Genomic DNA, 9,022 nt, shown 5'->3' with positions numbered 1-9,022 from the left:
TTTATACAGTATCTCGCAGTTCCGACTTTATTTCTCAGAATTGCGAACTTTTTATCTCACAATTGTGAGTTTATATCACGCAATTCTGACTATTTCTCAGAATTGCAAGGATATATCTCACAATTATGACTTTATAACTTGCAATTGCGAGTTTATGTCATGCAATTCAGAGAAAAAAAGTCAGAATAGTGAGATAAAAAGTTGCAATTACATTTTTTTATTTTTTATTCAGTGGCGAAAACGGGCTTCCATGTCTAAGATGTAGATGAGGTTTTTTTTTGGGTGGGGGGGGATCAGAACAGATTTTAAGAAATTCGGCATTAGATCACTGTGAATGGGTGCCATCAGATTGAGAGCCCAAACAGCTGATAAAAACATCACAATAATCCAGAAGTAATCCACACGATTATTGTAATGTTTTCATCAACTGTTTGGACTTGCATTCTGACGGCATCCATTCACTGCAGAGGATCCATTGGTGAACAAGTGATGTAATGCTGAATTTCTCCAAATCTGTTCTGATAATGAAACAAACTCATTTCCATCTTGGATGGCCTGAGGGTGAGTACATTTTTGGGTGAACTGTTCTTTTAAAGGAAATTAAATCTAAAATTACATTATTTGAACTTTATAAGAAAGTATCTACACATTCTATTGTACCTGCTAAGGTTTTTTTTTCTTTTTTTTCTTTTTTCTTTGATTGAGAGATTCACCCATTATTGACAAATCACATTTTTTGAGAATGTTTGGACATGTATGCCACTTTTGAGTCACACATCATGAAAAGTCATGAATAGAAAAGTACTTTAAAGTTTATCAGGATCTTTTGATGTGGCTGTTTGCCCACAAATGGATACAAATTATGAGGTTCAGTGAGGTCAGGTTCTAGCATCACTTTGTCAACTGATCAACAGTGTGATTAAGGAAATGCCCCTTGCACAACTGTCTGCCTAATGACATCCTTAGGTTTGATGACTCTTGGGACATTTCTGCCTTTGCTAACGCTAAAACATGCCCAGTTCTGGTGTGGCCTTACACTTTTTTTGACCTTTATTAATTCACTACTAGTGAACCAAGCACAAATATTTACACAAGTAGTAGTCAAATTAAAGAAATTGTTTCGTAACAATCGTTCACTTAATCTCAGCTACTTTTGATTATTTAGGAGCACAAAAATGACTTTTTCCAAATATGTTAATCAGAACTGGTAAATGAATTAAACCTTTTTTTTTTTTTTTTTTTTTTTTTTTTTTAGAGAGAAAGAGAAATATATCTTTGTTACAAATAAGCTCAATGCTTTTGGAAGAGCTGCTGAAACAGAAACACTAGCATCAACATGCAAAATATTATATTAATAATTAGGGTTACTTTTTGTGTACTTGTTTTTTTTTTTTTTTTTTTTGTTAACTTTTTTCTTTATATAGTCAATCTATATTTCAGGGCACCAGTGCAGCATAATAATAAAAGTGCTTTTTGAGATCATAGTATCAAAATTGTATTTTAAAAACAACTTTTGTTAATGCAATCCCAGTGCCATTAAGGAGCTATTTTAATATGTTTATTTTATCTCATTTCTATCAATATCAACAAAGACCAAGGTTACTGGTGCATAAAATGTGTTTGTAAATGAGTCAGTAATGACTCTGAGCATTTGCTATTTTTGCTTTTTGTAGACTAGATACATTTATCTAAAGTGATTTTTGGTACATTTTATACAGTCAAAGGAATTACATGCCTTGTTTGTAACTGTGCTGCTTGTTCATTAAACTACTATATAAATACTGATTTCTGGCATTTATTTTATTTCAAAATGTGTTTAAATGGTCATGCATGCAGTCACATCACTTGAAAAAATATTGTTACATTTATTTGTGAGAAGAGCATAATTTTAATATGCCCGTTTCGTTACACTTTAATAGAATTAATTAATTAAACTTGTTTGTTTAAACTCTCCTTGGTGAGATAATTTTTAGCATAATATTAAAATTACTTTAACTAAATTTTAATACTAAAATTAATTAACTTTAATAATGCATAAAAGTGATACAGCATGAAGTGATTAAATAAGCTATTGGTTTACTTTAAAAAAAAAAAAACAACTCTATTAACACTTTATTTATAGTACTAGGCAAAAGTTACTCATTACACCTACTCTTTATTATTGCTATTTTGAATAATAAAATAAAATTGGAATAATAATTATAATGTAAGACAAATGTGTGAGGTACTGGCCAAATTTTTATTTTCCCAACCATCCATTTGTTTTTTGTAATAGAAACTTAAACACACACACACAGTGCTTAAGTCATAATTATTTTTGGTCTATTTTCCTGTAAGAGAAAAGCTGTAAAAGAGATGTGGGAGTGAAGCTTGAAGAAAGACAATGGCAGCCACTGACATGAGTTTACACCCTGATAATGAAAATTATGACGTATTAAAATCATTCTTTTCCAACTCCCATAGCCAATATTATTAAATTGAGTCAGATTGTGATTAAAATCAACAGACATTATTTCCATAAGCAGCGTGTGACATTAGATGATTATATTAGGCTATATCTCTCCGAAAGCATCTTATGGTTAGCTGTACAACAAAATATTAATCATTGAAATTGATGATATGTATGTTTATGTAAAAAGCACTATCTTCCAGTTATCACAAATATCATAATAAACATAATTTATACAATCTTTATACTTAAACTGTTTTTTCTTTTTAATATATAATTTAAAAAAATAATATAAATAATGATCCTCATCATTATAATGCTGTGGTTTTAACCTGTGCCTGGGGCTGATCACCTGCACAGGTGTCAGCCATTTCCTGGACTATTTAAACAGTTCTCTCCCAGCCTTCATCGCAAAGTCTTGGTTTGCTACTGCTAACATTTCTGAGCATTATTTCCCTGTTTGATTCTCTGTTGCCTACCTGGACTGTTGTTTCTTTGCAGATCATTTGCTGCCTGCCTTTTTGACCCTGTCTGCCTTGTGGATTTACTCTTTGCTCTGTCTGCTGCCTGCCCCGACCATTTTCCTGGACTCTGTTAATGATTTCGCCTTGCCTACTTTGTTTCTAACACTGCTGATTGAACATTGCCTGTCAGACTCGGATTGTGTATTAATAAAGCTGCACATGGATCCACCTCCACTGACTCTTCATTACAGAAGACTTTGCCGAATTCCAATCCAGCAGCTTTCTATCATTTCACCATGGAGTTATCTGCTCAAGCGTCAGTCCTGGCCTCATCAACAACAGCTTAACCGACTCACCTCGCTCACCGAGGAGCTGGTAAAGACCCTCCAAGCTCACCGCCTACCATCACCCAAAGTCAGCGTTCTTCAACCGAACCTACCTCCATCAGCTGCTACAACAGGCCCCACCACAGCCAGCCCTTGCTTGGCATTCCCGGAAAAGTTTGATGGATCACCCACGAAGTGTAAGGGATTTTTTGATTCATTGCTCCATGTTCGTTAATCAACAGCCCATGTTAAATCCAACAAATGAAAGCCACATTGTATTTGTTTGTTCTCTCCTAACCAGAAGAGTGCTGGACTGGGCTACCGCTGTGTGGAGTGAGAATCATACTGTTTTCCCCTCTTTCACTAGTTTCATTCAACGCTTCAAGGATGTTTTTGAAACACCCAGCGGGTGGCAAAGAGGTTAGTGAACAACTATTTTCCCTCCTGCAGGGAAGAGGCTCAGTGGCTGATTACACTCTTTCCTTTCGCACGCTCGCTGTACATACGGGGTAGCTGGATTATCCCCTCAAACTCCTTCCAAAATGGTCTTTCCGCTGAACTGAAATCTGAACTGGCCTGCCACGATGAGGGCAAATCCCTGGACCAGTTAATTGAACTGGCTATTCACATTGACAATCTCATCCTCTTCCAACGACAACCTCAACACTCCTTTGTTTCCACCATAACGGCACCACTACCACCAGAGACCGAACCCATGCAGATCGGCTTTACTCATCTCAACATGGAGGAGAGAGAGAGAGAGGGACGCATTCACTAGAATCTATGTTTATACTGCGGACTACCTGGACACTTGAGAGCATCTTGCCCCACTCGTCCGCCTCGTAACTCTTCTGCAGTGAGTCAGAATTCCTGTCAATCTACAACCGTAGAGATACCAGTTACTTTAAAGGTTAATGGGGAGTTTATTAACACCAGGGCTCTCATCAATTAGGGGGCAGCAGGAAATTTCATTGACTCTGAATTGTCTAAGACTCATAGTATACCCCTTGTTCCCTGAGAATCTTGTTTGTCAGTGGCAGCATTAGACGGACTTCCCCTGGGCTCCAGCCAGGTTCAGTTCACCACCGGAGATCTATCTATGCACACAGGAGCCATTCACACTGAGACCATCCATCTATTCATCTTTCAATCCCCATAGACTCCCATCATCCTGGGGCTTCCCTGGCTAGAGAAGCACAACCCGTGTATATCATGGACTGAGAAACAAATAACTCAATTGTCTGAATAATTACGGCCTCCTCAAGGATATAGTCTCTGACCGTGGACCAAAATTCACTTTTCAAGTTTGGTCTGCCTTCTGACAGAAACTCAATCTCAATGTTGGCCTCACCTCCGGTTACCACCCTTAGTCCAATGGTCAAGTGGAGCGTCTCAATCAAAAACTCAACCGTTTCCTTCGCTCATACTGCTACCGAAATCAGGACTAGACTAGAGCTACCTATTATGGGCCGAATATGCTCAGAACTCCCTCCACAAACCGACCACGGGCCTCACTCCCTTCCAGTGTGTGCTGGAATTCCAACCTCCCCTATTCCCTTGGTTCGGAGAACCCTCAGAATTACCTGCTGTAAACTCCTGGCTCCAACGGAGTGAAGAAACCTGGAATGAGGCACTTGTACACCTTCAACGGGCCATTCACAGAACAAGGTAACAGGCTGATCGCCATCGGCACCCTAATCCCAGCTATCGTCCAGATCAATGGGTCTGGCTATCTACCCGCATGGCACACGTACATTTTCCGCTACCTTGAGGAAGACCCCGGCGTCGTTTGCCTCCTCGCATCAGGACCTGCTTGCGGGGTGGGGGGTTAGGAGGAGTTTTGTTAAATCAAGCCTCTGTGGCTCCCTCCAGACACCACCAGAGGGAGATGTCACCCAAATACTAACTGGTTCTTTCGGATTTCATTTCCCATAGCCCCGTGCCTGAGGCTGATCATCTGCACAGGTGTCAGCCATTTCCTGGACTATTTAAACAGCTCTCTCCCAGCCTTCATCGTGAAGTCTTGTTTTGCTACTGCTAAAATTTCTGAGCATTATTTCCCTGTTTGATTCTCTGTTGCCTACCTGGACTGTTGTTTCTTTGCTGTTCGTTTGCTGCCTGCCTTTTTGACCGTGCCTGCCTTGTGGATTTACTCTGTGCTGTCTGCTGCCTGCCCCGACCATTTTCCTGGACTCTGTTAATGATTTTGCCTTGCCTACGTTGTCTCACGCTGCTGATTAAACATTGCCTGTCAGACTCGGCTTGTCTATTAATAAAGCTGCATATGGATCCCAACTCCACTGACTCCTCGTTATAGATATCTAGTTCACTTAATCCTTTAATGCAAAATGTAAAAAATACAAACTTGACTGTATACAACATTCTCTTCAAAAATACATTTTGTCCATTAAAATATCTTGTCTGTTTTATAATAATAAAAATCATAATAATTATAATAATAGAAATTTTATTTTATATCTATCCGGTTAAAGATAAAGGAGCACATAGGCAATGGAGAAGTTTATGATGCAAAAAGCAAAATTTTTATACTGGTCATTAAAAAGTACCCATCTCCAACTAACTACTTTTTCTGCCAATGCATAGAAAAGTTCTCTAGTCTGAGCATGAAGCAGTTGTGGGCAGGATATGACAGCATGAATAAAAACATTGTGGGAACACTTTCCTGTGTCGTGATTAGCTCTGTCAGTTTCATCAAAGGGGAGTGTGATGCTGTGCTGTGATGATGCCACTGCGTTATCATCATACAGATTGAGGATACAGATATTTGTTTGTAAATTACCTGTTCCTACCACTAAGGGAGTACTTACTTAAAAGTGTTTCCTAATGCAGAAAGGAACAGGCCTGTTTCACAAAACAAGTTTACCAAATAAGCCAGGTTTATTTCAGTTAGTCTGACTAATTGTCAGCTGATTCAGTTCAAAATAAGTCAGACTAACTGAAATAAGCCTGGCTTATTTGGTAAACTTGTTTTATGAAACAGACCCCCGGTTTCCTACTCTACCTGTGGAGGAAGGAAAACAACCCACTGTGGAAGCTATAACACACCTTCCACCCAATCAAAGCCCAGTAATAGCAATATCAGAATATTAGGGAAATTATAGTGCTATTTACATTTTTCTTGTAGAACATATGCAAATCTGCCTTGTTATTTCTGATAACATACAGTATCTGTGGCAAAACTATCTGTACCATTAATACATGTACATTCAGAAAGACTGAAATCAACACCAGGCCATCTAAGATGTACAGTAGTTGAGTTTGTTTCTTCATCAGAACAGATTTGGAGAAATTATAGTATTACATCGTTTGCTCACCAGTGGATCCCTCTGCAGTGAATGTGTGCAGTCCGAATTAAAGTCCTAAAAGCTGATGAAAACTCCACAAGTAATCCACACTACTCCAGTCCATCAGTTAACATCTTGAGAAGACAATAGTAGACCACACCAGGCCTCTGGCCAGCTGAGTTCAGTTGTTGTTTGTATGTGGGTCTTTCTGCCTTTAGCAAGTGAAATGTATGCTCAATCGGGTTGAGATCAGGAGATCGACTTGGACATGGCAGAATATTCCACTTTTTTAACCTTCAAAAACTCCTGGGTTGCATTTGCAGTATGTTTTGGGTCATTGTCCATTTGTACTATGAGGCGCCATCCAGTCAACTTTGCTGCATTTGACTGAATCTATATCCCTATACACTTCAGAATTCTTCTGGCTGCTTCTGTCTTCTCTAGCATCATCACTAAACACCAGTAACCCAGTGCCACTGGAAGCCATGCATGCTCATGCCATCACACTGCTCCACCATGTTTCACAGATGATGTTGTATGCTTTGAACCATGAGCTGTTCCGAGCCTTCTCCATACTTTTTTCTTCCTGTCATTCTGGTACAGGCTGATCTTAATTTCACCAGTCTAAAAAATGCTTTTCCAGAAGTGGTCTGGCTTTTTTAGAAGTTTTTTTTTTTTTGCGAAGTCTAATCTGGCCTTGTTTGCACCTTGTGGTGAACCCTCTGTATTTGCTCTGGTGAAGTCTTCTCTTGATTGTAGACTTTAGACAGTGACACGTCTACCTCCTGGACGGTGTTCTTTTCTTGGCTGGAATTTGTGAAAGGGTTTTTCTTTACCATGGAGAGGATTCGCCGATCATCCACCACTGTTGTCCTCCGTGGACACCCAGGCCTTTTTATGTGTTTTTTTTTTTTTTTCTTTTTTTTTCTCAGAATGTACCAAACAGTTGATTTGGCCACTCCTAATGTTCCTGCTATCTCTCTGATGGATTTGTTTTGTTTTTGAAGCCTAACAATTGTCTGTTTTACTTGTATGGAGAGATCCTTTGACGGCATGATGATGATTTACCTGTTTAATTGATGTAGAAATAATGAAAGAATAGCCCACGCCTGTCTATGAAACAGCTTTTGAGTCAATTGTCCAATTACCTATGGTCCCTTGAAATATTTTGAAATATACTTATTAAATAGCTGTAATTCCGTAACCTTTACTCCAATTTTGATGAGAATACCCTCAATTAAAGCTCAGAGTGTGCACTTTAACTGAATATGTTTTGGTCAGTAGCTAAAATAATAAAAATTGTTCTGTGTCCAAATATATGGACCTAACTGTATATATATATATATGTGTGTGTGTGTGTGTGTGTGTGTGTGTGTAAAATACTAAACCATTTAAAACTCTATTTTTAGTTGAATAAGTGAATAACCAATGACAGACAAAGCAGAATTCCAATAAAAGAGATTCATTTAGAAGGTAAATTTACAAACCCGATTCCAAAAAAGTTGGGACACTGTACAAATTGTGAGTAAAAAAGGAATGGAATAATTTACAAATCTCATAAACTTATATTTTATTCAAAATAGAATATAGATAACATATCAAATGTTGAAAGTGAGACATTTTGAAATGTCATGCCAAATATTGGCTCATTTTGGATTTTATGAGAGCTACACATTTCAAAAAAGTTGGGACAGGTAGCAATAAGAGGCCGGAAAAGTTAAATGTACATATAAGGAACAGCTGGAGGACCAATTTGCAACTTATTAGGTCAATTGGCAACATGATTGGGTATAAAAAGAGCCTCTCAGAGTGACAGTGTCTCTCAGAAGTCAAGATGGGCAGAGGATCACCAATTCCCCCAATGCTGCGGCGAAAAAATAGTGGAGCAATATCAGAAAGGAGTTTCTCAGAGAAAAAATTGCAAAGAGTTTGAAGTTATCATCATCTACAGTGCATAATATCATCCAAAAGATTCAGAGAATCTGGAACAATCTCTGTGCATAAGTGTTAAGGCCGGAAAACCATACTGAATGCCTGTGATCTTTGGGCCCTTAGACAGCACTGCGTGTGGCATGGGCAGCTTACTGTAATGGAAATCACAACATGGACCTCAGGAATACTTCCAGAAAAACGTTGTCGGTGAACACGATTCACAGTGTCATTCGCCGTTGCCGGCTAAAACTCTATGGGTCAAAAAAGAAGCCATATCTAAACATGATCCAGAAGCTCAGGTGTTTTCTCTGGGCCAAGGCTCATTTAAAATGGGGGCTGTGGCAAAGTGGAAAACTGTTTTGTGGTCACACAAATCAAAATTCGAAGTTTTTTTTGGAAAAACTGGGACGCCATGTCATCTGGACTAAAGAGGGACAAGGACAACCCAAGTTGTTATCAGCGCTCAGTTCAGAAGCCTGCATCTCTGATGGTATGGGGTTGCATGAGTGCGTGTGGCATGGGCAGCTTACACATCTGGAAAGGCAC

At 38.7% G+C, this 9,022-nt stretch overlaps 1 long non-coding RNA gene across 1 annotated transcript; it reads left to right on the top strand.

Annotated features, from left to right (window-relative positions):
• The first annotated feature begins 498 nt into the window (after nt 1–498).
• On the top strand, nt 499–5,535 carry LOC122142398. The gene is made up of 2 exons (XR_006158573.1): nt 499–3,436; nt 3,541–5,535. It is a non-coding gene; the product is annotated as an uncharacterized LOC122142398 (long non-coding RNA).
• The last annotated feature ends 3,487 nt before the right edge of the window (nt 5,536–9,022 follow it).

Source organism: Cyprinus carpio, chromosome A5, assembly GCF_018340385.1.
Source record: "Cyprinus carpio isolate SPL01 chromosome A5, ASM1834038v1, whole genome shotgun sequence".
Lineage (NCBI taxonomy): Eukaryota > Metazoa > Chordata > Actinopteri > Cypriniformes > Cyprinidae > Cyprinus > Cyprinus carpio.
Note: the sequence above shows the minus strand (reverse complement) of the source record. Positions and strands in the feature narration are given on the sequence as shown.